The following is a 7,670-nucleotide window of genomic DNA, read 5'->3' as shown; positions in this document are numbered from 1 at the left end:
CTAGGTATGTCGGCAAGGTAAATGTCTATAACATATGCAACAAGTGTACCTTTGCCCGAAGAAGCATTTCCGGCCTTCTTGCCATGCTCTACAAGCCACTTGCTACAGTTCCTCTTCCAGTGATCGGTCTCCTTGCAATGATAGCAAATGGTCTTCGAGTCCGGTCCAGACTTCGCCGTAGCGACGGAGGTTACCGTCTCCGTGCCCTTTGCCTTAGCCTTTTTCTTGGACCAACTCTTCTTGAACTTAGCCGATTTCTACACCATCAACACTTGATGTGTTCCTTTCTTAATATCCTTCTCTGCCACTTTGAGCATCCCATGCAATTCAGTGAGCTTCTTATCCATGCCATGCATATGAGATGAACGTCCCATAGCTGGGTGGAAGAGAACCCAGAACTGCATTAGTAGCCAGCTCATCCAAGAGCGGGAAGCCCAAACGATCCAAAGCTTGCACATATTCGATCATCTTGATCACATGTGGGCTCAGTGGATCACCTTCCTTCAGCTTGCAATCCATCAAGGATTTCCAGACGTTGAACCTTTCGGTCCTAGTCCGTGTCTTAAACATGCTCTTGAGACTTTCGATCATATCGTAAGCCTCAACATTTTCGAAATGCTGTTGGAAATCAGGCTCCATACAAGCCAACATCAGACAGCTGATCTCCGTTGATTCATCAACGAGTTTCTGGTAGGCATTCTTGGCTGTGGTACTAGCATTATCGGCAGGTTTCTCTGGAAGTGGATCCTCTAGAACTTGTTCCTTTTTATCATGCTTGGGAATAATTCTCAGATTTCTATACTAGGTGGTAAAGTTTGTTCCATTCAGTTTATCCTTTTCCAGAATTGATTTCAATGCAAAGTTGGGTTGAGCAGGTGGTGCCATTGATCTACAACACAAAATATGCAATCACTAAGAAATGTGTTTATGTAGAGTAATTCAAGCCTTAAATATAAATACTCCCACTGAAGTTGGCATCCCTCTGCAAACTCTCAGTGATTCAGGATCCGACTAGCACATGCGACTAGTGAGCTTTAGCATCACTGCTAGACTACATGCCTATCCGGTAAGCAACTCCTTGCTAATCGTATCTCTATATGATTCCTGTCGATCGGGAAGGTATCTCATACCCCGCCCCCCAACCTTCTTTGCCACAAGGCCCAAAACCGTTTTTATAGCCTTGTCAAGTTAACCTGATGTAGTGCATGTCCGTGTCCAACACGAACCCTTCAATTCAAGGAAACCTAGCAGCACCCCAATTTTATGAGCCCACTACTAGACGTACTTGACGTGCGAAGGTGCAACATCGGGGATGGCAATTCTCTTGATATTCATGAGGGATCTTTCTACCATTTAAACATGCATAGAAACAAAGAAGCACAACAATCACAAGTAAAACATATATTGTGAAATAGTATGGCTCCTTCATGGATGTTCTTCCAGGTCGGCTCCGACTCCGATGACCATCTAGGAACTCCATCTTGTTTGTCACGTCGGGACGCCAAGCCACCAACCTGATCTCTATTAACCAACTACTACAACTAGTAATGAATTTTACATAGAGTCACAAGTCGACATGCAGGTCGTTATACAACATAATGACAACACTTTGGCTCCTGCCGGCTGACAAACATGACACGCATGCCATGTATAATTTACACACATGCATCACATACACATGAGCCATACTATTCACATCAAACCTGCAAACAAGGTTATGCATAGAATCTCATTCTACCGGTTTGAGTGTCGGGTACGTAATACAAGGCGCTACGCACACGGCGGTCCCGCTAGCCAGTTAGCGGGTGGGGTTCGAAGGGGCAGCGCCCGACATTTTCGGAAATCACAGATCATATTTGAACTCTGATCACGCCGAATTTTTCGATCTGAGCGATCTCATCAATCATCGCGAGTCCAATTCGGATTTACGTTTCACACTTAACCCCGATGGCGGATACCGGCCGGTAGGGGTAGGTTGTGTCACGACTGAGGGAGTCCTGGATTAGGGGGTCTCCGGACAGCCGGACTATATCCTTCGGCCAGACTGCTAGACTATGAAGATACAAGATTGAAGACTTCGTATCGTGTCTAGATAGGACTCTACTTGGCGTGGAAGGCAAGCTAGGCAATACGGATATGGATATCTCATCCTTTGTAACCGACCTTGTGTAACCCTAACCCTCTCCGGTGTCTATATAAACTGGAGGGTTTTAGTCCGTAGGACAACATACAATCATACCATAGGCTAGCTTCTAGGGTTTAGCCTCTCTGACCTTGTGGTAGATCTACTCTTGTACTACCCATATCATCAATATTAATCAAGCAGGACGTAGGGTTTTACCTCCATCAAGAGGGCCCGAACCTGGGTAAAGCATTGTGTCCCCTGCCTCCTATTACCATCCAGCCTAGACGCACAGTTCGGGACCCCCTACCCGAGATCCGCCGGTTTTGACACCGACATTGGTGCTTTCATTGAGAGTTCCGATGTGTCGTCTCCATCAGGAAGGATGCCTCATCCCGTCTTTAAAGACGGCACTGTTGCCAAGGGAGCTTTGGCTGTCGGCCAAACTCTCTGGCTAGGTGGTTTTCTTATGACCACCTGTTCGGTCGCTGCGCCGACGATGACTTCTCGGGTCATCGAAAGCAATCTTCACGTCAACTCGGAACTCGTCGAGCAGTTAGATCCAATGGAGCTCTCTTCCCTAAACGAGCTCTTGGATCGCATCGCCGCCCTGGGAGTCGCTACAGACTACGATCAGATTGGGCCTAAACCCGATTTGAGAGAGATCAACTCTCCCCAGGTCACCCATCACGTTGCAGTGGTGGAGGAACAATGCGGCAACCCTTCATCTATCTTAAGGACTAGCTATGTCCGGATTCCCGATCCCTCCAAACCGGATACCCGCGGAGGGGAGGACGTCACTCAAGACCTGAACCTAGAGTCAGGCAGCGGGCTAGATTCATTGGAAAACATCCAAGAATCCAAACTTCCGAGTTCGGAAACTCCTTGGCCCCTGAGTTTCAGATTGGGTGAGGATTTAGATTCAATTCCACCCACCCACCCAAACATAAGCGATCTATCCCAAATTAGTCAAGAGCCCGAAGAAAACAGTACACCATAACTGGGCCAGATTCCTCCTGGTCATGAACATGATAAGGGACTGCCGCGAGGAAGACGCAATTTCATTCTTCTGCAATAATTGCACAGACAAGGGAATCCTCAATGCCATAAGTCGCCGTGAAATTACACACTTTGCCGACTTGGTGTCCATAGTACGAAAGTACTGTGCGATGGAAAACGCCTGGAAAACCGAAATAAAATTTTGGGATAATCCAGCCCTGAATACAAACCCAGTCCGAAATAAAAGGGTGCATTATCGCCAGACACCCGGGTTAAACACCAAAAAGCAAAAACCCTCTACAGGGCATGGAACTGTACTGGAGGGATGGCTCAATGGACCCTGTAAAATTCACAGTACAGAGGGCGCCACACCAACTCATAGCCTTAGAGCATGTTGGATACTCCGGTAGGTGGCCAAAAGTGGCGAAGATCTTCTAACCCCAGAAGCCACAGAGCACCAGCCCAGGGATACCAGTATGGTATTAACAGTCTTCGAGACTTTCGCATCAAATAATATGCGAAAACGAACACTCCACAGCCTTGCCGAGGTCTACCACACGGCAACAATAAACCCATGGAGTGACACGGCTATTACTTTTAATGCCAGTGACGAACCTAAATTCCGAACAGCCCGAGCACCAGCCGCATTGGTCCTCAGTCCAATAGTGGACGGCTTTCGACTCACCAAGGTACTCATGGACGGTGGCAGCGGATTGAACCTCATTTATGAGGAAACCCTTTGAAAAATGGAAATAGACTGGAACCACATCGAGCGAAGCAGCACAACCTTTAGAGGAATAATCCCCAGTTAGGAAGCGCGCTGTACAGGAAAAATCACACTATATGTGGTGTTCGGCATGCCGGATAATTACAGGTCCGAAGAGGTCACGTTCCAAGTGGCCTCGTTCAGTAGTGGATACCACGCTCTATTAGGGCGGGAGGCGTTTACAATCTTCCAAGCCATACCCCATTACGGGTACATGAAGCTCAAAATGCCCGGGCCCAACGGAATCATCACTCTTGCTAGTGATCCGGACATAGCACTCCGCGCCGAAAATAAGACAGTCACACTGGCCCTCGAGGCACTATCCGAAGCCCTAGCGGCCGAGGAACTGACTGTGCTGCGCTCCACGGTGAACAGGGACGACGTGATACTCGATAAAAGATCCAAGTCCACCTCCTTTAAACCGGCGGACGAAATAGTCAAATTCCAAGTCCATCCAACGGACCCTACAAAAACAGCTTCCATCAGGGCACAATTAAACCCTGATGTCGATGCCGCACTACGAGAGTTCCTATGCGAGAACTGGGACATTTTTTCTTGGCACCCTCAGACATGCCAGGAATCCCATGTAGGCTGGCCGAGCACAGCCTAAATATCCTAAAAGGATTCAAGCCAGTCAAGCAGGCTCTTCGGCGTTTCTCCAAACCTAAGAGACAAGCCATGGGAGAGGAACTAGCCAAGCTATTGGAGGCCGGATTTGTCAGAGACATAAAACATCTGGACTGGCTAGCAAACCTGGTGATGGTACCAAAGAAGGACAAATCCTGGCGCTTGTGCGTTGATTTTAAGGACCTTAATGAGGCCTTCCCAAAGGATCCCTTCCCCCTCCCCCGCATCGATCAAATCATCGATGCTACCGCAGGACACGATTCATTGTGTTTCCTCGACGCATACTCCGGCTACCATCAAATTAAAATGGCAGAGCCAGACCAAGCCGCAACGGCATTCATCACACCGTACGGCCCATTCTGCTTCAACACAATGCCCTTCGGGCTCAAAAACGCCGGCGCAACATATCAGCGCATGATTCAGACATGTCTGGCAAACCAGATCGGCAAAACAGTGGAGGCATACGTAGATGACGTGGTCGTCAAAACAAAGCATGTCGAATCTCTAGTAGACGACTTGAGGCTCACATTCGATAACCTCCGAACATACGACATCAAGCTCAACCCGGAAAAATGTGTTTTCGGCGTACCAGCCGGAAAGCTCTTGGGCTTCGTTGTATCCGGTAGAGGAATTGAAGCAAATCCAGCCAAGATTCGAGCTCTGTCACAATTGGACATCCCAAAGGACCTCAAACAAATACAAAAATTGACCGGATGCGTGGCGGCTCTAAGCCGCTTCATCTCCTGCTTGGGAGAAAAGGCATTACCCCTTTATCGCCTCCTCCAGCGCACCGAACACTTCGAGTGGACGGATGCCGCCACGGCCAGACTCGACGAAATAAAAGCCATATTGGCAACAAACCCAGTCCTGGCCACGCCAAACATCGGCGAACCAATGCTATTATACATTGCGGCAACTCATCAAGTAGTAAGCACAGTGCTCGTCGTCGAACGAGAAACGGACGGACACAAATTCCCCCTTCAAAAGTCGGTTTACTATGTGTCCACTATCCTTACTCCATGCAAGTCACGGTACCCGCATTATCAAAAGATAGCGTACGCGGTATTTATGGCATCCCGGAAGCTGCGACACTACTTTCAAGAGTGTTCGATAATGGTAGCCTCGGAAGTACCACTTAACGATATTATAAACAACCGCGACGCGACGGGCCGGATTGCCAAATGGGCCATTGAGCTCCTCCCGTTTGACATAACTTACAAGCCACGGCGAGCTATTAAGTCGCAAGTTTTGGCCGACTTCGTCGCTGAGTGGACGGAAGCCGAACTCCCTAAAGAGTACGGCACATATTCAAACTGGATCATGCACTTCGACGGCTCCAAAATGTTGGCTGGTCTGGGGGCTGGCGTCGTTTTGACGTCCCCAACAGGAGATACAGTTCAATACGTACTCCAGATAATGTATACGGACTCCAACAACGCAGCCGAATATGAGGCCCTTCTACATGGTCTCCGGATGGCAGTATCCATGGGCATTCAACGCCTAGAGGTGCGCTGGGATTCGAACCTCGCGATATCCCAAATAAATGGAGACTTTGATGCCAAGGATCCGAAAATGGCAGCTTATCTCAATGTCTTCCTAAAAATGTCAGCTCGGTTCGAGGGGCTTGAATTTCACCATATAGCCCGGGAAAACAACCAGGCAGCAGACGTCCTGGCATGCATCGCACAAAATGCGATGCCGTCCCCCCAAACATCTTCTTGGAGAGGTTGTTCAAACCATCCATAGTATGGGAAGGGGAACCCGGAAATAACAGCCCGGACCCAACCGCACTGCCCGACACCGAATATTCTGACATAATTGGAGGCTCTGCCAATGAAATAACATCTTCAACCCACGTAATAATGGCAGTCATCGCCCCGTGGACAGAACCATTCCTAGCCTACCTAACTAAGCAGGAACTTCCCGCGGACCAAAACGAGGCACGCTGCATAGTGCGGCGATCTAAAGCCTATAAAGTGCATGAGGGAGAGCTTTATAAGAAAAGCACCACCGGAGTCCTTCAAAGGTGCATCTCCGAAGAGGAAGGGCGGAATCTTCTGGCTGAAATTCATGCCGGACTCGGCGGTCACCACGCGGCAGCCCGGGCCCTTGTAAGCAAGGCCTTCCGTACAGGCTTCTATTGGCCGACAGCCTGGGCAGACGCTCAGGACTTAGTCCAACGATGCGTTGGTTGCCATCTTTTTGCTAACCAAAGCCATATGCCACCCACCGCCCTCCATACCATCCCCATCACCTGGCCCTTCGCGGTCTGGGGGCTTGACATGATTGGACCCCTTAAAGGAGGAACCCACAAGCAAAAATACTTACCGGTCATGGTGGATAAGTTCACCAAATGGATAGAAGCCAAGCCTGTTAAGACGGCCTAATCCGGACCGGTGATAGACTTCGTATCCGGGGTCATACACCATTACGGCGTCCCCCACAGCATCATCACTAATAACGGCACGAACTTTACGGCTGACGAGGTAAAACTCTGGTGCAAAAACATGGGCATCAAGCTTGATTATGCTTCAGTCTATCACCCACAAACTAACGGTCAGGTCGAGCGAGCAAATGGTCTTATCATGAGCGGCATCAAACCCAGATTAGTGCGGTCCCTCAAGGAATCTAACACGCATTGGGTAGAGGAGCTCGACTCCGTACTCTGGGGGCTGCGGACCACGCCAAATCGCACTACCGGATACACACCATTCTTTATGGTATACGGCGCAGAGGCGGTTCTGCCCTACGACATTATTCATGACTCACCTCGAGTGCGCATGTACGAAGAAAGAGAAGCCGAGATCGATCGGCAGGACAGTTTGGACGCCTTGGAGGAGGAGCATGACGTGGCAAAAGCCCGTTCCGCATTCTATCAACAGCAGGCTCGAAGATACCAAAGCAGAGAAGTACGGGCCAAAACTTACAATATTGGCGAGTTAGTTCTACGTCTGCCGGATAAGAAAAAGGACAAACTCAAGCCCAAATGGGAAGGTCCCTTCATCATTGACCAAGTCCTGACTGGTGGAGCGTACCGTCTGCGGGATGCATCGGATAATCGACTCGAGCAGAACCCATGGAACGCAGCCCGACTTCGAAGATTCTACGCCTAACGTCGGACTCTGTGTTCGTCTCCTTCCTCTGTCCATTTTTTAT

The sequence above is a fragment of the Triticum urartu genome, chromosome 7A (assembly GCF_056163025.1).
Source record: "Triticum urartu cultivar PI428250 chromosome 7A, HENAU_Tu73, whole genome shotgun sequence".
Taxonomy (NCBI): domain Eukaryota; kingdom Viridiplantae; phylum Streptophyta; class Magnoliopsida; order Poales; family Poaceae; genus Triticum; species Triticum urartu.
The sequence above is the reverse complement of the archived record's forward strand: the minus strand, read 5'-3'. Positions refer to the sequence as shown.